This window comes from Peromyscus californicus, unplaced genomic scaffold (genome assembly GCF_007827085.1).
Source record: "Peromyscus californicus insignis strain IS unplaced genomic scaffold, ASM782708v3 Scaffold_12__1_contigs__length_115047231, whole genome shotgun sequence".
Classification (NCBI taxonomy): domain Eukaryota; kingdom Metazoa; phylum Chordata; class Mammalia; order Rodentia; family Cricetidae; genus Peromyscus; species Peromyscus californicus.
Window position 1 is genome coordinate 84,860,133 of NW_026294413.1, and position 22,574 is coordinate 84,882,706.

At 54.9% G+C, this 22,574-nt stretch overlaps 1 protein-coding gene across 1 annotated transcript in view; it reads left to right on the forward strand.

Moving 5' to 3' along the window:
* Zmiz1 (zinc finger MIZ-type containing 1) overlaps positions 1-22,574 on the forward strand; it is a 205,787-nt gene that overhangs the window by 35,097 nt on the left and 148,116 nt on the right. Inside the window, 1 exon segment of the mRNA XM_052733631.1 lies at positions 10,203-10,322. The gene's annotated coding sequence lies outside the window, so the exon portion shown is untranslated.

Genomic DNA, 22,574 nt, shown 5'->3' on the forward strand with positions numbered 1-22,574 from the left:
TATGATTCAGAATGGCAGAGAGCTCAGCAGGAGCAGCTCGTGGTCTGGCCAGTGGGCAGCCACATGAGCACCCAGAGTGCATTCCTGTTTGCAGCAGGGCCAGAGGGCCTGAGCCCACAGGACAGAGGGATGGTGGCTGCACCCACTGTCCCGCTCTGGGGGAGGGAGGTGTGTCAGAAAGGCTCTTGCTGTGCAGGGAGACAACCTGGAGCAGGGCTGGGGGTGGGGACCAGGGAGGAGGGCACCAGGCAGAGGTGTAAAATGATGTGGGCAGAGAATCTATTACAGGGCTGACCCAGTCTTGCACCTCACAGCATCCGAGGCGTCTTCAGACGAAGCTAGGCAGCAGGGCAAAGCTGAGAAGAGCTGGAGCCTCGCGAGCTTTTCCCTGGGGGCAGGCGCAGAGAATCCTTCCCTGAGGCCAAGCTTCAGGGACTGTCTGGTGTTCACTGTCTGATGAACAGGTCCCCATCGTCTGTCTGTCTGCCTGCCTGCCTGTCTGCCTGCCTGTCTGCCTTCCTGGCTGTCTCTGCTCTCCTCCTCTGTCTGAGCAGCACCCACAGCTCCTCCCCAGTGCTCCGTCACCATGCATCCACTCTCAGGCTGGTGGTGACACCAGCGGCCCATTCAGAGACCTATTCATTCTGCCGCCGCCGCCGCCACCGCCGCCGGGGCAGGCACAGGGCCCGGTTTTAATCATATGTGCTCTACCACGAGCTACAGATGGCTGTATTATTAATAGTCATAATTAATCAGCATCCACGAGATCTTTTCCCCAGCAGCAGATCCTCAGCTTGAGCAGCCCCGGAGGCCCTGAGCCCATCCCCACTTTACAGACGGGAAGAAGTGATGTGGGCCAAGGGAGGGGACTCCCCCTGGGTGGAACTGACAGTGGATCTATGCTTAAATGCCTGGTCTGGTGACAACCCACAGTGTTCCTGTTGAGGAATCGACTGTCCGCCTCCCCGCCCCCCCACCCTCCTGTGCCCATAGGATATAGTCACCGGTAGAAGCTGTCAGTGCTAGGCCTGGAGGCCAGTGCCCAAGCTGTGAACCTGCTTCAAGGCTTGGCTGAACAAGGAGTGGCAAAGGTTAAAGCCAGGAGGGCCTGGCAGCGAGCAGGGCAAGGGGGTCTAGCTCGGGTGCAGATGTGGGGGGGGGGCAGTCGTGGAGTGAGAGATGCCAAATGCCAGCATCCTCCCTCTCTTCTGCCCTCAGCTGCTGGCCCTTCATCCTGAGCGCCAAGTCCGGCCGCGGTGATTTAAACAGCTGTGGCAAGTGGCTTCCTGATTTATGGGGCTGCTGTGAGCATCCCAGCTATGCAGCCCAGCAGCGGCGAGGGCTCCTTAGCCAGTCCTGTAGATGGCTGCCTTCCGCGTGCTCTCTTTGCTTGTCTCGCTGTCCTGGCTACCTCCAGAACGACTGCTGTGCGTGAGGGTGTACCCGTGTGTCCTGACCCGTGTCTGGGGACCGCGTGCTGTGTGCATCAGGGGCTGTTCCCATCCTTGCTCTCGATTCAAGCTCAAATGAACATGGCGTGCCATACACACGTACCTGCCAGCACTCAGAGCAGTACCTGGTCTTGTGGGGTGGATGTGTGCTTATCAGCCTGTGTGCATGCCTGTGTTTGACACACAGCGATCGACAGTGATCATCAGGAATGTTAATGGGGTATGTCTTTATATACACGCACATGTGCATACATCCACTGACTTACCTTGTGCTTTCCACCCTAACAAGCCCGTGTGTAAGCAGACATGGGATAGGTAAGGAGAATGTGTATGCGTGTGTGTGTGTGTGTGTGTGTGTGTGTGTGTGTGTGCCACACAAAATACTCAGTGTGTTCCAGGCACCTGGCCCGATCATAGGGTCGTGAATAAGGCTTTCTGCCCTTATCGTCAGGAAAGAGTGGCCATGCCAGGAACTCTGCAGGCAGTAGGGAGATAGCTTCGTTTGTCCTTGGAGCCTTTTGCCTATCTTTTCCCCCATACCCACCCCAGATTGCCATACAATCTCTGCTTCTCCCCCACCATGTCCACCAGCTGTGAGCCAGGCCATCGGAAGAGGACTGTGTCATGGAAGTCCATCCCCAAAGCATCAACCCAGGTTCTGTCAGGAGCATGGGGCTGTGGGCAATTCCTTCTACCTCTCCATCCTGTGTTTTCCTGTTTGCTAATGGCTTCAAGGGCGACCATTTTGGAATGAAGGGTGCTAGCTAGATTACTGGGTAATTCAGGCTCCTTCCTAGTCAGACTTGGTGGGGGGGGAGGGCGGTGGTGGAGTTCTCCATCTGTCACATGGTAATAATGACCTTCGCCGGATGTAGTGCTAGAGATGGAACCCAGGGCCCCATCATGTAAAGCAAGCACTCTTGCTTGAAACAGAATATTAATAATATGCCTAGACTGACCTCAGACTTGAAATCCTCCTGCCCCCGGCCTCCTGAGTGCTAGGGTTCCAGTCCTGAACCAGCCTGCCCAACTTCACAAGGCCATTTTGAGGACCAGATGAACAAAGGGCTCTGAGAGGAAGGCGGGATGACGGGTGAGATCATGCCCACAGCACTTGTCAAAGCTCTGGGCTTGAACAATGAGGAGGGCAAGGCCATTAGTGACTGATAGGGGCCAGGACCCAAATTCTCAAACAGCTACTCTGACCTGGGATCTCAGACAACGACTTCCTCTTTAGCTCCATCCAAATCTCTGTGGAACTTGGAGTCTGCCTTTCATGATGCTGTAGTTTATCTCACTCTCCATGCAACAGAGGAAGGATAAGGGAGGTGCATGGTCACATACAGTGAACGCACGAGGCAATGGCACCCATCACTCTCCTTAGGAGCCTGTCACTGCACGGGTGGTCCTGAATCTGGAAAGCCAGGCAGGTGCATGGTGAATGGCATTGCACCAGGGTAGGATGCCTATTTGTGAGGTTCTGTCTATGCTTCTAGACTTACCATCTGCTAGAATCAACTATGTGGCATCCAGGCCTTTGTAGGGTGGCACACTGAGGAATGAGGCTGTTGTTTCTGGTCTTTGCTAGCTACAAGGGAACTTGCATTTGGCACCGCCCAGCTCCCCTATGCTGGATCTGAGGTCACCTTGATCTGCTACCTTTGGTCCACAAGGCCCTGAAAAGAAGCCTGAGGACGAGGGGACTACAGATCACTTTCCACCTGAACCTGGTGAGAGTTGCAGGCCTTGTACCAAACCAGAAAACTGCCAGCCCTGGATTTAGAGCTGTGGGGTTCAAACAGAGCCCTGTGTCTGGTGGGTCCCTGGTAGCTGCTGGGGTGCAGAGGAGTAGACAGAATCTCTAGCAGAAATGAGTCCCGGGCGCCCAGGCCAGTTCAAATAAACCTCACAGAGACATAGGCAGGGCTGCAGGGACTTGGGGGGTCATGGGGCTTAGGTAGAAGGCAGATTAGAATGCATCCAGACCTCGAAGGACAGAAAAGATTTGGCTAGCTTGAGAGAGAGGGCAGTGTGACAGCGGGCGTGAGGACAGAGGTTTGGAGTGGCTCTTGAGGAAAGGCGAATCCTCTCCTATCAGACATCAGGGCTGCTCTGGCTCATATGGTCTTGTCTCTTGGTGGACAGAGGCCACGGGGTAAAGCAGATAGCCAGTGGAGGTGGGGGCGGGGGTGCCGCCTTCAGGCCTGAGCCAAGCGAAGCCAAGTGGCCCACATAGGCCAGAGTCGAAGACCTTGGCACAAGCATTTGAGCTCTCCACTTGAAAGTTAATGATTCATTTGTGGCCAATTTCTGTTGGCATTTGCCTGGAAATTCCCAAGCCTGCCCCTTCCTTTGGCTTGGGAACTCCAAGAATACAGTCCCATTATATTTGGCTGAGAGCATCTCACCCGCTCTCTGGGCAATGGCTTTTAAAATTGTCATCAGACCTATGCAGGTTATCCATTAGGAAGAACTGGTGCTGGGTGGTAGACTGGGAACTGGGGTGGGTGGATTTGAGTGTAATAAAGTTAGAGATTCACTCTGACCCTGTGTGCCAAGTGCTGATGAAAAGAACCCTGTTTGTATTCATGATGTCCCCCATTTAGCTCAGAACAGATGTGACCAGAATTCAGTCTAGGATAGTGCATATAGTGTGCAGCAGCTATATAGTAGAGAGAGCAGAATTTGACGGGTCGAGACAGAACTGTCACATGCAAAGGCCCTGGGGCATGACAGCCCAGGGTGGTCAAATCATTGTAGTATGAGTAGGTTACAGAGACTTCTGTGAACACACCAACGAGTGAAGAACTGGAAGACTGGAGAGTTTGACAGTCACACGTGCTAGTAATACGAAGTCAGAGCTGGAGCCAAGTTGTTCGTTTTGGATTATGGAGTCATTCGCCCATTTGGGTCTTGATTTTGCTGGCCAGCAGAACTTTCTCGATAGCCTGCTCCCAAGCTCCGCCCAGGGCCCTGCACCTGTGTGAAGCCTGTATTAGAGAGAAGCGGTCGTATGTAACAACCCAGCTGAGTGATGACAAGAATACACAGGAGCCCTGAGACGTTGGCAGGAGCACAGGTGGGGGAGGGACCGAAGCACGATGTCACTCTGAGCCTGGTGACGAACAAAGCAGTGTTGGTTGGGGTCAACTCCCAGAATTCCATGTCCCTGGCAGGCTACAGCCAGCTACCCTGGAGGCTCACCCATGTCTCATGGGAGCCATGTGGCTTTTCCCATCCTGAATGTGTCTCTGTCACTGTGTGTATAGGTAGAGCCCGGGAGGGGACAGTTGATAGCAGAGCAAAGGCTAGATTCAGGGTCCTACCTCTGCATTAGCTTGATGTACCCATACTCCTACTCCATAGGTCCCTTCAGCCTGAAGGCTGTTTCCTGAATCCGAGGCCGCTTCTCCTGAGAAAGGGACCCTTTGACTTTGCAGACTGAAATTCTTCTGGCGATGCCTTGACAGTCCTTGGTGTGATGGTAAACATCTACTCTCCGTAAAACATCTCCCCGAGACAGCAGCTTGCTCTGACGAGGGTGTGATCCACACTTGGCAGGGCCCCTGCCGCAACTGACACCCTGAAAAACATTCAGAAAGACCAATGTGTGCTGGGCATGGCTGGAGGGGCTGGGCAGGGTCAGGCGGAGCAGCCCAGCTGGGCCTGGGATCCTCACATGGCCTCTGGCTGTAGCTGGTCCCTGGGCTGTGAGGTGGGGCAGTATCAGGTGTCTCTTGGCTCCCACAGCCCTGGTGTCTGGGTCCTTGGCACGGTTAGGCAGCAATGGGGATCCTGTCTCCCAAGGGTAGCATTGCCAGGCCTGTCTATGGCTGAACACTTGGACCTACAGCCTCGGGGCCTGCGTCACACTGGCTTAGGTGTCCTGAATCAGAGCCAGGAAATGGATCTGCCGTACCAGTGTTGTGGGGATACTGGCCGGGCAGCTGGGGTGAACCTCAAACTCCTGCCTGTGTATACTGAGGGTGCTAGCCTTCTGCCCAAACTCCCATCCCACCTAGCCAGAAGCCGCCATTCAAGCAGTCCCGGCAATGTTCAGCCTTTACCTGGGCTATCCCCTGAGTGCCATTCCTGTCTTCCCCCAGGATCATTTTCTGCTCCCATCTAAGAATTTCCCCAGGAATTACTTCAGTGAATCCTTCCTTGGCAGTCTCATCCAGCCACAGCTGACCCCTCTTCTCTGCATCACCTCCCCATGGAGCCCTAGTCCTGTGTCCATCATTGTGTAGCACACAGTCCCACTTTCTTGCCATGGGGGTCTCTCCCACCACCGTTAGCCCCTGAGGGCCTTGGAGCTTGCTTATTTGTGCATCCTGCAGGCCTGATATATAGTAGGTGCCCAATAAAAGCAGGCTGGATTTAATTAAGAGGCTCCTGAAGGCGGTGCTGGAGTCTCCCTTTGTTAATAATGGCAGGAAGAGCAGAGGGTTTCACATTTGCAAGCGCAAAGCCTCAACTTCCCTACCCCCACATACCCCTACCCAAGGTGACTGCTGGGGCTGGGGCCAGCCTCCTGCTGGCCTCTCTCCAGCCACTGCCTTCCTTGCTGGCAGAAGCCAGCTCCCCTGGCTGCCCGAGTGATCACTCCAGAAAACACCCCAGTGGAAACTGCATGAATGATTGATAAGGGCTGAGAGCTGTTTAATATTTTCCTCCTGTTTAATGGCTATCAATAATTTAATACGCTCTCTGTATGTTTTTAAGAAATAGCACCCATTTTGCCATCTCCGGTTTAGCGGGCTAAATGATTTAAGTGTTGGACGTGTGCTCAAAGGATGGAGGTGGAGAGAGTCAGAAATCTGGTGTCTGGAGGGGGTGGTAATGAGGGCTACCACAGCATCTTGGCCTGGGTGAGTGTGTGTATGTGTGTGTGGGGGGGGGGGGGGGGCGGAGGCGTTGGTTAAAAGGGCGAGTGCCTTTCTGCTAAGAGCAAGATAATTGTTTTTCTGGAGCCTCAGTGGGCAGCAGTGAAACAGCTGTTGCTCCCCCAACCCTGTCCCGTGCTAAGCTTGTGGTGGCTCTGGGGGCTCAGGGGCTAGGAAGGAGCTGGGTCGGTACCACCACTGTGGGATGAATCCCCCCTCCCCCAGTCTTATCCCTCCCCAACTCCTGAAGCTTCTAAATCGTCGTTAATGATATGTTCAGACCACTGCCCAGGAGGGCTGGTATCTTCCAGATGGGTTTGGGGAGATGGAGAGGGATATTCAAAGCTGATAATCTCTAGACCCAGAAGGACCTGGAAGGTCACCTGCTAGTGTCCCTCATCTTTCCAGATGCCGAGGATCACCTGGGAGATCTGATTAACTATTTAAATTTCTGGGCTGTCTTCCAGACCCACATTCTCTCCAGGGAGAGGGCAAGAAGACACTGTGGGCACAGCAATCATCCGAGCCATTTGGTCCTCAGGGGAGTCTGAGAAATCGAAGTCCAGCTCGCTTCTGATGGACCTGTGACTTCATGGGTCCCTCCCTCTGCTTGCATACCACCATGTACAGCTGCTTTTCCAGCTGCTCTTGTATAGCTGTCTTCTCTCAGATAGGATGGACCTCCTCCCCAGGGACCTGGTGGCCCTCCCTCACCCAGCCTGGGCACGCTTCTCTGCTCAGTAGGGGCTTCCTTTCTTAGCAAAGGGGTGTCTGAGGCTGGCAGTAGATGCTGTGGCCTGTGTGGAATGAGGGGGCTGCATCAGACTGCTGTTAGCAGGAATTGGTGCTGGCACAGTGAGGACAGCAAAAGACCTGAGACCCACCGTCACCTTGGCCTCTTGGGGCTCAGGCCTTTCCCTGAAGAGGGGGAAAGGGCCCATCCGAGACGGTTAGATTAGCCTGTCTTTCACGTGGGTGGTGGGCTGTGGGGCTACACACACGTTCAGAAGAGAGCTGGAGTGGATGAAGCCCACAGAGGGTTGTCTGTGCGCAGACCCTAGCTGAGACCCTGTGCTGGTTACCCATGGCAGAGTCTGAAGGATTACAGAGGGGTCAATGTCCTTGTCTGGCCCCAGGTCTCTTCCTTTGCTCTTCGAGGCTCTTGTGGTCTTATTTTAGTAGGCAATTATGGGGGAATGGTACGCGTTTATGGTGTCATCTACAACAGAGAACCCCTTAAGCCTTCCCCCTGTGGAACCTTCTTTGCATGCCCAAGTTCAGCCTTACCTTTGGTCTTTCTTGGAGAGGAAGATGAAAGTGAAGGAATGTTGCCTTGTTCGATGCTGGCCTATGGTCTGTGTCACCAGGAGACTCATCACCGTAGGACCCCAGGGTCTCTTCCCTGGGCGATGACTGGCCTCTGCTGGAAGAGCCTTCAGAATCAGAAGAAAAAGACTCAATCCTGCCTGAGAGAGGCTCTGTCCCCTCCCACCCAGAACTGTGTGCGTGTGGGCCCAGAAAAGGATGGGAGGGAGGTCAAGGAACACTTCCTGGAGGAGGTACCGCCTGGCATGGTGGGAAGGGGTAGGGCATCCCAGATGCAGAGGTGAGGTAGCAGGGCAGTTCAGGGAGGGAGGGGCTGGACCTGTCACTCAGGTCAAGGCTTCAAGATTGGTTTGGTTTCAGCTGCTATTGAAGTGTTACAACTCCTTAGAAAAGTGTCCTACCCTACTCATGTAGCTGGATAAACTGTCTCAGTGAACATGCTTGTGTTACCACCGCGCCACCAAGAAACACAACATTCCAGACTCCCTAGAAGGCCCGGTATTCCTCTCAGACTCTACTCCCCTCATGCAAAGGATTCTGGCTTCTGAAACTTGCTCTGAGCTATGTGTTGCACCTTAAAAGGCGTGGTCTGCAAGAGCCCCCCTCACTCTTGTCTGGGGAGTCCCTTGGGCACATGTGGCCCCTCCAGTCAGCTGAGGTAGAGGCCTCTTCCCCACCTGACTGTAGGCTCAAATACTGGCTGTGCTCCGCTTCCCCGGCATCCAGTGAAGGCAGAGTGTTTCTTCTGCGGTCCTAAGGCTTTCTGAGAGTCAAGGTCAGAAAGGCGGAACCTCCCGGGGCCAGGTCTCTCCACCCCAGCAAATGCCGCTTTCCCTGAATCCTGTTCCTCAAAGCCAGTTTGAAGGCTCACACAGGACCACAGGCGAAAAGCACACTGCCCTTATAAAGGGCATGCCATGGCGATGCTGCAGCCCCGAGTCCCCTTGCCTCTTCTTGACCTTGGTCTATGTGATCTCCAGGTGTGTTCTTGCCCAAGTCTGGCTTTCAGATCTGTACTCTGTTGGTGGGATTTATGTGTTGTTGCTGGATATAGTTAGGGGTCACGTCCTCTCGATGCTCCGAGGGAGTGCATGGGATGCACCGACTTGTCCCTTCTGTGGCTGGGTGTTTATGTGAACAGTGTTCCCTCGGGGGTGGTTGTGCCTGACACCGAGGAACCACACTGATGAACCAATGTGTGCATTGCTGTAGAAATGGACTGGCTAGGTGGTGGGATAGCCCACCAGACTGCTCCACACCCTGCTCCAAAATGGCGGTACTAGCGCGTGCTCCACCAGCAATGTTCAGGGTCCAGAAGGGACTTTAGAAAGGCTTGATGGTGTCTCTGCTCTGGACAGCGGTGGAGATGCTGCAGGAGGCTCCCTGTGCTGCCCTCCCCGAGCCTCGGGTCTCCGGGCTGGAGGAGGAAGGGCTAGCAGGCTGGGCAGTTTGGCCTGAGAAAGCCTTCTTCCCTGTGGCGCCTTTTCCAGCCCTAGCGACTGCTCGTCTTCCAGAGCTCATCCCCGGCAGTCAGTTGTCTGGAGACACAGCTGAGAGGAGTCTGTCATACCTGAGTCTGCCAGCAGTGGGTAAAGCCAGGAGACATGATGCACTTCTGACCTTGCCCCTCTCACTTACTAAGGAATCCTGGGAAGAGTGGGCTCCTGTCAGGGCCTCAGTGCCCTCAATTTGTAGAACAGCAGAGAATCTCTCTCTCTCTCTCTCTCTCTCTCTCTCTCTCTCTCACACACACACACACACACACACACACACACACACACACACACACCTGCCACTGCCACTCCCATGTTCTGGAACCCCAGACTGTGGGAAGGAAGCCTTTGGGATGCTCTGAAGACCTCCTGACTGAAGGCACATGGCAGCCGGCCCACAGCTTGAGCCTGTCCAGTGAACCCCTCACTGCACCAGGATTGCTGGCCTCGTTGCTCTCTCCCTCCCTCTCTTCTCCATCCAACACCAAATGGTCCCTGTGTCCCTTGATGACAATGTCAGAGGAAGGATACATTAGACCTTCTTTCTGATGAGGCTTTGGAAATCTGGGAGAGAGTTGGTCAATATGCCACAAATCTGCAGGGAACAGAGGGGGCGTGGTCAGAGAGGGCCTCCCAGAGGACCCGAACATGGGCTCCAAGGCCACTCTGGCTTGGGGCTTTGAATGACAAAGAAGAGGAGACCTGGCTGGAGGACAGGAGGCCTGTTGGTGGGGTAGAGTGGTGGTATGCGCGCGCGGGGGGGGGGGGGGGGGGGGGGTAACTGCTGCTGTCCGTATACGGGCTATAGAGCCCACTGAGTGAGGCTGATGGTTGGGTCGCAAGTCTGAATCTCAAGAGCCCGTGCCTCTTCTAAGAAGAACTACAGCCCCCAGTTCTCTGGAGCTCCCCTTGGATATGTGGCTGTGTTTTCCAGGAGGTGGTTTGAGGGACCCAGGCATGCTGGATTTAAGGGAGCGCTAGGAGACTCAGGGGTTGCCTGCTGGCCGGAATCTGGGGCTCATTGTCTCCTCTGCTCTCCCTTGCAGAACTTGTGGCCACTGTGCTCGGACAGCATAGCGCCCACTCAGCACCTCCTTCGCCACAGCCTCCATTCCCCAACATTGCAACAGCCTTGAGCTGTGATCGACTGACGGAAGCCTTAGCAGGTGAGTGGATGAGCCAGCTATATTGGTACCGGGAATCTGCCACGGAGGGATGGGTAAGTGTGTGTGGCCGTCTGAAATAGGCGGTGTCAGCAGCCTGAGGAGCTGGGTGGGGAGATGGCTCGTTCCTCTGTTTCCCCTTTGTTTCTGGGCTTCCAAACCAGAGAAGAGAGGGCTTGGGCCTCCCCTGGGAATTGGTTTTAGTCTATTGTCCGTGCTCTGTGTGGGCTTGGTGGCTCTCACCCTCCTGCTAAGGGATTTTGCCTTCTAATCTAGTTTCTGGACATAATGACAGTCGTCGTAGTAAGAGAGTAGTGTCCTCTGCTCCTGTGGACACTTGACTGTGCATAGGTACCATGCCAAGCATTTCCCCTCCATAACTACCCTTGAGGGAGTGGCTGTCACCATCCCCATTGTGCAGGAAGTACCTTGGTCAGAAAGTACCTTGCCAGAGGCCACACACCTGACCAAACCTGGGTTTACGTTCATATCTGTGCACCCTTGAGCCCTGTCCGGTCCTCCCCATTCATTCTGTGGCACCTTCCTGAGGGTGGGTGGGTCTGAGTGTCCTCAGAAGAGCCAACTCACGACAAAAGGGGAGGCCTTCTACGAAGGGACAGTGGCTGCTGGTTGCTATGATCTAGATACTTCCCCAGATACTCTAGGAATTGGCCATTTCACACTGGACGGGGTAACTGAGGCCTAGCGAGGGTGGGATACACAGGCAGGAAATGACAGGGCCAGAACTGGTATTGATTAACCACGCTGCACCCAAAGCCCTCCTTTCTGCTGGGATGCCTCCCTGACGTGGGAGTAGCATCTGCATCAGGGTAGAAAGCCTAGGGATGAGCCCTGCCTGGGGAAGTGGTGGTTGAGCGGACCTGGGGAAGGTGAGAAGGTTACTATGCTGATATAGAGGGGTAAGGAAGACCAAGCAGAGGGCAGCCCAGCTCCCGCGGAGTCCCAGGGAAGCAAAAGTTAACTCACAGCCATTCAGGCCTGTACCCGAGTGCCCGTGAGAGACCGTTAGAATCAGGGCCGGCTGTATCATTTGCAGGACTGAATGAAAAATAAAAATCAAGGCCAGTTGTTCACAAAGTATTAAGGACTTGAATGATGGCAAGCACAGTGAGGTCCCTTAAAGCTTGAGGACCAGGGTGACAAAGGCCAGCCCCTGAAGCCAGGTGTAGAAGTCTAATGGACTTGTCTAGAAGTACTTCTGCATACTAGTGGAATAAAGTGGGAGCAATCAGGTGGGTCTCTAGGCTCCTCCACTTACAAGCCATCTACAGGCCTGCTGACCCTGTACAAGGCCCCTTGGCCTCGGCGCTTCATCCACTATATAAGCAGTGCTGTCCCCTCCCACAGCGGGAGGCTCTGTGATGCCAGGGTCTAGCTTGTCTCCAGCAGCTGGGGTCAGTCAGGCTGCATCAGGATTGTGTGAGAACTCTCTTGGGTACGCTGTTCCAGCCTGCCCTACCTGCCCCTGCTGCCCAGTCCCATCCCCGCTAAACCAGCAGCCTGGCAGCGTGTATGACAAGGGACAGAGAGAAAAGGAAGATCCAGCAGCAGAGCCGCTGCCGCCAAGGCCAGCTGTTTGCAGAGCTTCCTGTCTGGCCTGCTCTCTGCTTGCCTGTTCCTATGCACTTGTTCCTGTGGGTTGGATGCCTGGAGCCTTCTGCGCCCCGGTACCACTACCAGGTGCTGCCTCTTGTGGTTCTCTGCAGTGGGCAGCATGCTCGCATAACTCATTAGATCTGGTAAAAGGCATTATTTCTATTGGCTGGATGCAAAAAACAAACAGAAAACAGTGGCTGTGAGACCTAACGCCACTCCAACCCCCCCCCAGGCGATGGTGAGGAGGTCCACCCAGGCCGTGAGATGGATGATGCTGTAAAGGGCCCTAGAGATAGACTTTTTTTTCTTTTTTTCCTCTTGGTAAAATTCAACTTCAGCCCCTGGTAAAGGAGAGGTTCTAGGTTTTCTGCTCCTGAAGATGAGCTGGTGGGTCCTGGAGCTCTGGCCCATCAGAGTAAAGAAGCCTTCAGCCCTGCTTATTTCTGGGAGGAGTATGGCTCAGCCCACACAGAGCTGGGCAAGCCACTCGCTGGGCAGAAGCGAGAAGACTTGAGTTGCTTCCGACCATCACAGGTGGAAAGGCCAGATGCAGAGGGAGAGGGTGTCCTGTCAGGTTGTGACCATCTACCCCTTCTGTGGCTGGAATGTAGAGAAGGCACACTGGGTGAATGCATTGAACATCACACGGTGAAGAGTGTGGACTCAGGGCCTAGGCTTTGGGGTGTTCGTGACTCTGTTGCTCCATTTTTTTTTTTTTATTGCCTCATTCTCGTGACAAAGTCTCTTTGAGCCCCCTGTCATCATCTGCAGGTGAGGGAGAGAGACTTCCCTGGGAGGTGTCATATGGTCACCATGCTTCCAGCCAGGCCTGTGGACGGGTGGTGGGTAGCAGGGGTGCGTGACATGGTTGACTCCAGCTGTGTGGATACTCAGGGACAGTTCCTAGAGAGAGGCTTGCCTGTGGAATCACTGAGAAGACATCGGGAAGGGGTTGGGGAGAGCTGGGTTCCTGAGGAGGTGATCCCGTGCACGTTCTGTGGGCAGCCACGTGACAAGAGTCACATTCGTGCCCCACCAGCCCCCAGGCTCCAGGCAATGGCATCTTGCCTCCAGACTGGCAGTCACCTGTAGTCTGTGCACTAGGGTTAAGCACAATGTGGGCTGCCTGAAAAGACCTTGGGAGCCAAGGCCAGCAGCAGACTGGGCCCAGCCTGAGGTCATGCAGAACTGGACTTCCAGGGCTGCCTGTGACATGCCTGTCAGTCTTCAGTCCAGCTGAGAATGCATGCCCCAGCCCCTGCCCGGAATTTGTGGCCTCCAGGCCACCCCTCCACTAGCAGCCTCTGCAGCCTGCCCCGCCCCACCCTCCTCCCCGCTACTCCAGCCTGGAGCTAGAAATAGTCTACAGCCTGCTGCTTATTCCTGCCCCCATGGGTTAGCAGGGTGGGGCTGCCTTTCCACTAGACCTGCTGTGTGACCTTGGATAAGTCCCTGTCCTTCTCTGTGGCTGTTCCTTAGCCTGTACAACCAGAAGGTGAAGTTTTTTAAAGGCATCAACAACCCAGTAAAAGCTGAACTTGTCCTATGGTGCGGATGAGGAAACTCACCACACAGAGAGACTAGGAAACCTACCCAGAGTCACACAGCCCTTGGTGGAGCTGGGATCAAGCCCAGTTTCCTCTGGAACCATATGTTCTCCCTGCTGTCAGGCTGGCTCTCCCAGACACTGGCACCATGCTGGGCCCTCGGGCTGAATGCGAACGGCGGTTGAGCCGTTGGGTGAGCATGAGTTCCAGGCAGCAGTCACAGAACTGCGGTGCACAGGCACAGAGGTGTCCACTTAGTGAGGGCGAAGGCCGAAGAGGTAGCCAAGAAGCCTGCCTGGAGGAGGGGGAAGCAGGGCAGGGTTCTGTGGGCCCTGACAGCCTCCCGGCCAGCCAGGAAGATCATTCAGCTTCAGCTGGAAGCAGGTGCTTCAGCAGCTCCCGCGGGCCCCAGAGACCCATACCCAGTTTGGCCTGGCTTCTTTCTTCTCTAATGGGAGCAAGGGCAGCTCTCTGGGGACTTGGGGTCCAGCCTCAGCCGCCACACTAGAGACAGAGCCCCTGAGCCTTGGTTCCCAGGCTGGGGAAACAGGGATCGGGCTGGCTTCTTCCTATAGCTGGGCAGTTGGGCCCCACAAGGTCTTAAAGCCCTCAGTACCTATTCTGGGAGGGAAAAGCCCACCTCCCCAAAGGCAGGAGGAGGGTGGTCTAAACGGGGGCCAAGTGCCACCCTCTTCTGCCACCCTCTGCACATCTGCTGGTCCCTCACCCTTCAGCGTCCCAAACTCAGCTCAGGAGCTTGGGGTGGATGTTCTTGAGGGACAGAGGATTACAGAAGCCCAGAATCCAGCCTGGGGACACACAGCTTCATTATGTCAGATACAAGAGGCTAAGACTCGGGTACCCTTCCCAAGATGGTCAAGGCCACGTTGCTCTCCAACCCTACCACCTACCTATTTATGTAGGAATGAGGGAGGGCCCATAAAGAGCTCTGTGAATGTGATGTGGGCAACTCTTCCTTCCGCTGAGGTTTGCTCAGCCACTTCTTGCCTGGCGTTCACCTTGTTCTTGCCTGTGAGACACATAACCCAGGCCCCACTCGTAATGAAGGACAGCTCTGCCTATGCCTTTTGTCTCTGTAGCCAAAGCCCCTACATCCCTCACAGCAAAGGAGAAGACCCTGGGCTGGCTGCTGTCTTGAGGCATCAAAATGTCACACTCTCTCCCAGAGAAGGAATGTGCTGTGGGAGCCACCTGGCCAAGATCCCCATGGCGCGGGAGACCCGAGGCCCGGTGGTAGAGACCCACAGTAACAGCATGGGGCTCTAGCCTTACCGCCAAGCACACTGCTCTCCTAAACTACTCTGACGGTAGGGAAGGTGGGGAGGCTGACAATAAGGACCAGCAATAGCGACCAGAGCACTGTGTTTAACAAAAAGCAAAGTCAGCTGAGGAGCTGTGGCTGCCGAGAGCCCAGGGAAGCTCAGATGTTTGTGGAGACTCACCTACAAGGAGCAGAGAGGCCCAGCTCTGTGAAAACTGATCACTGCCTTCTGTCATGGCCCTCCCATGGCCCTCCCAGTAGTGAAATCTCCTCTATCCTGACCCGTTTACTTGGTGTCAAGATGCTGTGGACGAGAACAGAAAGTAGACCGGAGATCAGGGCCTACCCATAGTCCTCATCATCTCCCTTTGCAGTGGGATGCCGAGTACTCAGCCACCCTGCAGTCTGGGGGGCTACGCTATGGCATTCCTGTTAACCTGGGTTAAGGGTCTGCAGCTAGTCCTGAAGAACGAACCTGAAATGGACTGCCAGTATCCAAGCCACAGGAAAAGTTGGGCAGAGAGGCTGCCCAGTGACTGTGTAGAGGGCCAAGGGGCTGATAAAGGAAAGGGGTGGGCAGGTGCCCGTGGAAGTCTAGATGCCAGAAGAATGGAATTTGTATTTTTCTTCTAACTCCCTAATGTTCCACGTCTGTGCCTTGGTTTCCCTTGGATCTTCTCTGGACTTCAGGTACCTAGGAGCCACCTCCAGGCTTCGGTGGGAACATCTGCCTTTGGCCAGCACAAGCTGTGCTTGGGTTTTTGCTGAGGGAGGGACAAAACTGTCTGGATTGATCCTTGGTGGGCAACTGGCTGGGAAAACTGGAGCTGGACTCAGGGCTTCTCCATAGCTGATGGAGACCAGCTTAAGGCTCCTAGAGTTTCCTAGGCTAGACCATCCCGGGAGGGCAGAGGATGGCCCTGGGTACTTCTATCTGTGGGCTGAGGATCTAATTCTCAGAGCAGGTTTGGGAGAAGGGCCTGATTTGGGCATCCCCATCTTTCCTATAACCAACTGCCTCCTGGGAGAGACTGGAGGCAGGGAGAGGGTAGTCCTCCCAAGACTGTGGCAGGTGACCCAGGCTCTGGTGAAGGTATGGTAGGTGGGGAGACCTCCCTGGCTGCCACCAGTCTCCAATCGGTAGCCATGCTGGGGCCCTGTGGTCTGCTCCCCGATCACTCCACACTGTGTGCCAAACGGCACTGACTCACAGTGGTCCTGTTCTCACCGCTTTCCTGGCAGTAGCTCCAGCCACAGGCCCCTTGGACTCCAGGTCCTGGGATTGCATAAACCTCCTGCACTAGCAGTGTGCACGGCTCCATTCCCGTCAGCCTGGGGATGGCCCAGGATCCTGTCCAGGAAGCCCACAGTTCTTTCTGGAATGCTACAACAGCTACCCCTACAACAAGGAGTGGCCGAATTCCCTGAACTCAAAGCCTCTCTGTGACCCCTGACTCATGTTATTCTCATCGTATCAGCCGGGTATGAGCCTGCATCCAATGTGGGAAAACTAGAGTCAGAGAGGGCAGGACATTTGGCCAAGGTCACACAGCCAATCCAGAATCAAGCTGAGCATCCGGGGCCCTGCTTATTATACTCCTCTGGGAACCAAGCAAGCGTTGTTTGTTTGTTAGGGGAAGCCACTGGCTAGAGTTGCTAGAAGCCCACAGGAGGCCTTGCTCTCTTCCCTCCTGGACTTCATCTGCTCTAATTGGCCACAAGTGCTAGTGGTGCTGACATTTACCTGGTAGAAGGGCCTCTCCCTCTTGCATCAAGATACTAAAAATAGCTGGGGCCAGCTTCCTTCAGCCCCTGCCCAGCCCACGCTTGCTCCCCGCCTCAGTGACCTTTTTCCTGGGGTGGCACTAGGCTCCGCCCTGCTGTCCCTGTCAGGTCTCCATGTCCTCGGGCTGTCAGGCAGTGGCCCTGTGGGAACTCCTCCTCCCTTTCCTTGCTTCCCTGTGGGCACTCCCTGTCTGCAGTGACCACCTCATTCCTGGGCTCCAGCAGGGGGCATGCTCCATCCCCTAGTGATCTGGTGCTCAGTTCTCATCCTCCTCTATGCTGAACCCAGACACGGCGTGGCCTCTATCCCAGGACTGTTTTCCATCCTTGCCACCCCAGTAATGAAGACAAGCCAGGCTTTGGCTTGGGTACTGCGAACCTGCCAGGCTATCCCGATCTCTGAAATGGGAAGCACCACGTGACCATAGAGTATTGCAAGGATGTACTAAGGCAATGTACAAGAGGAGCCGAGCCCCTCTGGGAGCTTTTCTCAAACAGCTACTCTGGGAACCTAATAAATGAGACTGATATGCTGGAACAGGGAAGGAACGTTCCAGAACAGGCGAAGGATTGGCAACTTGACTTCCTCCAGGTCAGGGCCTCTTGCCCATTCCCCGCGCACTTCCAGCCTGGCCTGCCATGCCTGCCTAGCCAGTGTTTGTCTGGTTCGTGTCCTGGGTCAGTATGACCAGCAGTGTGTGCACACTGGCCTTCATCCAGTGGCTGGCTGGCTTTGGACTCAGCCCAGTGGAAACAGGAGCGGTTTTCCAGGTTTGGGCTTGTGCCTGGCACATGGGCTACTCCAGTGTGCCTCAGCTGATAATGCTCTAACTTACCCTATGTCGTACGGGGGCTCGGTCATCAGCACGTGTGCACACAGAAGAGCGTGGGGTCCAGTCGTCATGCTGGGGACGCCTCAGCTGGGCCTCCTGCTAGTGAGGCTGGTGGCACTGTTGGTGGTAGTGACAGTGGCCACCTGCTGTGTTGAGTGACTGGTGTCAGCTGCTGAGCACACAGCACGTGGGGTCCCTGAATTCCGTCTCCAAACCCCTCACACAAGGTCCCATTATACACTGCATTCCAGATGAGGAGACTGAGGCACACGGAGGCCACCCACAGTTAGAAAAGGGTAGGTCTGGAAACCAGAATCCAGAATATCAGCCCAGCTAGAGTAACCCACAGCTGTGCATGCCTAGGACTGCTCCAGCGTTTGTAACTCAAGTTCCAAATCCTGGAGATTCGTCTCTCTTCTGGGTGACGCAGGGTGGGTGGCAGGGCCAGTTCTGGCTGCACAGAGTGCCTCCCCTCCACAGGCCCACTTGGGTCTCCCTCAGCTTGGGGGACTTGCTGGTTCTGTCTGGACTTGGCCCTTCCTGTGCCTGCTCCCTGCTGGGTGCTGGTCACCACTATTTCCAGACTTAGTACTGTGTGCCTCTCCAACCGCTCTTCTCCACCCTGGTCTCAGGAGGATTCTAGAACATGCCAGTCAGGTCTTTGCCCAGGTTGTACCAGTAGCTGGCTGATGGGAGATGGGCTGCTGTTTATCAGGCCTCAGTTTCCCCATTTGCACAGAGGGCCTTGGCAGCTCTCCTCCCACCCTTCTAAAGATTTCTGGGACCTCTTTTTTATTGTTATCGCACGCGCGCGCGCGTGTGTGTGTGTGTGTGTGTGTGTGTGTGTGTGTGTGTGTGTGTGTTGGGGGGAGCTCAAGGGCCATGGTCACATGTAGAGGTCTTTGACTCCTCAAGGGTCGATCCTTGCCTTCCTTCCACCTTGTGTGAGGCAGGTTCTCGTGTTTGCCCTTGTGTACACTAGACCAGCTTGGCTTGTGAGCTTCCTGGGATTCTCATGTCTTCGCCTTCCATTTTGCTGTGGGAGCACTGGGATTACAGATATACATGACCACTTCTTACTATGTGGTACTTCGGATCTTTCTCTCTCTCTCTCTCTCAATCTCTCTCTCTCTCTCTCTCTCTCTCTCTCTCTCTCTCTCTCTCTCTCTCTCTCTCTCTCTCTGCATGGGACGCGCGTGCACGGGTTCTTACACTTGCGCAGTAAGGGCTTTACCTGTTGAACCATCCTTCTCTTTAGCCCCGGAACGTCTGAAGAGCGGAGGCAGAAGGAGCCCCCAAAGGAGCAGGGACTTTCTGGTGCAATGATGGAGAATACCAGCACTGATAAAGGAGACATCTCAGTAGAGGGACAGAGCAGGGCCGGGGACACTGCTGGCCTGTGTCGCCCCTCCCCATGCCAGGACTTCGTGGGTGAGGAGCCAGCAGCGCTCCTTGGGGGCCTGGGTCAGTTCTTACGAATGTAGAAAGCAGTGCATGTTGAGGCCAGGTCTCGCATGGAAGAAGCCTAGGGTATCATTGACACTCCACTCTCCCTGGTCCCTGGACCCTTTTCTCATCTCTGGCTCTGTGTTCTTCTCAATATCTTGCTCCCACCTGCCAGGCCTTACTAAGTTCCTGCCTCTATGTCACCCGCTCCAACCTTCTCTGTCTCCCCAGTTTCCCATTGTTATGGGGGGGAGGGTGGGCAGTCCACATTACAAGATGCCATCAAGGCCATCTTTCTGACTTAGTGAGTTCTGAGATCTGTTTGGGCTTCTCAGCCCACCTGAGCCTTCTGAATCTTCTGTCTCTAGTGGTATGGGTGACAGAGTACCTTTGTATAGGCGTACAGGCTTGGCTCCATGCCCAGTCCATGCCTGGTCTCATTGTGGATACAGTGTGTTCGGGAACAACCAGAACAACACCCTGCTCAGACACTACCCAGAACTACTTCCCCCAGCTACCCAGTGTGGCTCAGGCCCAGCTTCTGGATGCAGGAGCAGCCTGTCTGCTCCCATGGATGTTCAGTTCCAGGAGGGCAGAGTTGTGCCGCGGGGAGCGAGCAGGCTCATGTGGTAAATGCAGGCGTGTGCTCCCAGCTCCACAGCTATGCGACTTGGGGCAGCCCAGATAAGCCTCGGTAGTATAATTTATGACATGTGGGTAACAAGAATGCCTTCATCACAGGCTACTGGAATGAAATGAAGTGACACATAGTAAGAGCATGCAGGGTCCTGGGACGTTGTAAGGATGATAGGCACGGCGCTTATCCGTTTTTTGTCAGAACAGGGAAGTCCTTTATCCTTGAGCTGTCAACCATCTTCCAAAAAGGCTCTCACTCAGTCTTTAATGTCACTTTCATTTCTGCCCACCCCCACCCTTGCTCTGTCCTAGCACTCCTTCCCAGGGCCCCTGACACCCCAAGAATCCCAGCCAGTGCCTGCTGGCCTGTGTCGTCACTTAGTCACCCCATCTCCACTGGGCGCCTTCTGATCGGACCCCAGGGATGGGGGCTCATGACAGGGTGTTGGGTGAATCCGTGTTCAAACACAGTCCTCTCCAAGAGCAATGTAGCTGTGGCCAGCCAGGGTTCTGGGTCTACCCATAGGCTGCTGAGGATGTTTATGGAATGCCACCTGGAATCAGGGACAGCACCCACCCCTAGCTTCATGGGGTCCAGCAGGCACCATGGAGTGTGATTTGCAGCTGGCTCCCCCATGGTCCAGCGCCTCTCTCTCAGCTGTATGGCTGTGTTTTTGTTTGCCGAGGTCCTGCCCCACCCCCACCGTCCTCCGTTCAATTGTGTTATTATATTTAAACAAATCAATTCCGTCCTAATGATGAGTTTGCAGTGCAGAGGCCATTGATTTCTCACAGCCCTGAAAACCAGCTGATGAATGGCACCAGTGCTTCTTTGGAGAGGCACTTTGGAGAGGCAGTCTTGCATGTGCCCCAAGCTACCTAGGGACACCGCCCCACCCTGCCCTCAGCTGCTGCCTGCAGCTGGGACTGAGGTCATGGGCCAGAGGAGACCCTGAGTCCCTCCCCGGGTGGAAGGAATGTTGTGGCAGGGCCTGCGCCTGCTCTGGTGACACCGAGTGAAGATTTTTATTGATTTTGGCCCCAGGCAGGACTTACAGAGCAGAGAAGCCTCGAGGTGTGATCTTGATCTTCTACAAACCCAAAGCGCCTTCTTAGGAGTTGGCACCTAGTCCCTAGACCTAGTGGGGCTGCCAGTAAAAGCCATTTGAGCTGCTTTGGGGAAGGGAGGGTCGAGAGCTGCCCATGCTGGAGAGGTGAGAGGGCTTCCCTTTGGGAAATCCGTCAGAACCCAGTGTTCAAAGGCACCATTAAGCTGCCACCCAGGGCTTTTGACTCTCAGATCCCTGCCTTTCCTGCTTCTCTGAGTTCCTATGGGCAGGGACTACTGTTCCCAGCGTGGAGGGACCTCGAAAGAGGGAGGGAAGGGCCGCCACCGATTGCCTGCCAGGGTGGAGGCACAGTGGACTCTGAGAGCCAGTCAGGTTCCCAGTTGTACTTCTTGGAGTGTCCCGGTGGCAGGGAGGCTGCCCCCACTGCCAACCTTTCTCTTATCCACCTTGGGCTTCTGTCTGTGTGAGCCAGACCCCTTGCAGGTTTCAGGCTTAGCTGCCCACCACAGCACACTCAGGAGCCTGTGAACTGGACTAGAGGGAAGACAAGAGGGAGTGTCAGGGTCTAGAGTGAACCTCAGAAGGCATGCCTGGCCTCAGGTCCTCTGAATGCAGCACCAAAACTCGCGGGGTGGGGGAATGGAGCAGAAGCCAATTTGCTGACCCTCTCCACTGCCAGTTCACTCTTTCTTATAGAGACCAGAGCTTATGGCCCAGAGGAGGGCGCTGTTCTTCAGGGCTGCAGCTCGTACCTCACAGGCTGCAATGGCATTGGAGTTGGGTTAGGGGCTTGTGCATGGCTGTCGTGTGTTTCCCAGGTTTCTTAAGACCACCCCTCACTGAGGACCCCAGGCTGGCTCAGTGTGCACCTTCCTGTGCATTCCCAGTGGCCACGCCAACCAACCACTCCTCCCCACCCCCTCTTCCTGCAGATTGACAGCTACTATAATCAGGTTAGCCTCCCTCTGCTCGGTGCTTGCTCTGCTGAGCCAGACCAGCTGCCTCTAATGGCCGGTCCACCTGGCCCTCTCTGTGGTGCTGGGGTGGGGGAAGGGAACTGAGGAAAAAGCTGCCTTCCTCCACATAGACCTCTGCGGGAGCCCACATCCTTATTCTGGCATCTAAGACCTTGCTCCCTTCTCCCATGCCCCCGGGAGTCTCCATGCCCCCGGGAGTACTCATGGGTGTAGTGACTGCTCCTGTACATGTAGGTCCCTTTGTTACACTTCTTAGAAAACGTCTGTGTATCCTTAGAAACCCAATTCCCATCTCTTCCTCCGGACTACTTCAACGGCCCCCACCTGCCCTGGGTGCTCCTCTGACCTGGAGCTTATCAGTGCCAATGTATTAAGAGCATTACTCCTGGATGTAGTCCAGGAAGAAATATATATATTCCTTTCTCTGTACTGGGTGGCAGCTTGAGAAATATCCAGTAAATGGCCAGGGCCAGCCAAGGAAAGAGAAGCAACCAGAGGAAAGAAAGAAACAGACCAGGAGACAGCGGCCAGGAGAGCCGCTGCCAGCCCCTCACACACTGCAGCCCACTTCCTGCCGGGGAGGTCCATTCCCAGCTTCTCATGACCCATGTCAGGCCTGACATAGACCTACGGGGCTGAGGTGGTGTCTTTACCACCCCTCCTCCCTGCTGGGCACGTTGGCTCCTCCCCTTCTGGGCCCTGCTCAGTGCCAGGACCCTTGCCAGCCAGCAGGGCCAGGCCATGGTCTCTGTCCCTGCTTTTTTTTTTTTTTAAATAAATACAGTGTGTAAATAGGGTCTGCTGCTTCCCAGGAGCGCTGTGTTTAAGGACTGGGGCACCACTGCAGGCATGATTGTGCTACGAAACCCATCAGCTGCCTAATTACCATTCATTTTGCATTTATTTCTGCTAATTAAAAAGAGAGGAATTCCTAACGACTTTTACGTAAATACTTGTATTTGTTCTATATGTAAAGACGGGGTTCAGATTTGCTGGTGATTGTCCACTCTTGTAGCTGTCACACACGAAGTGCTGGGGGATGGTGCTCAGAGGGCCTGTCTG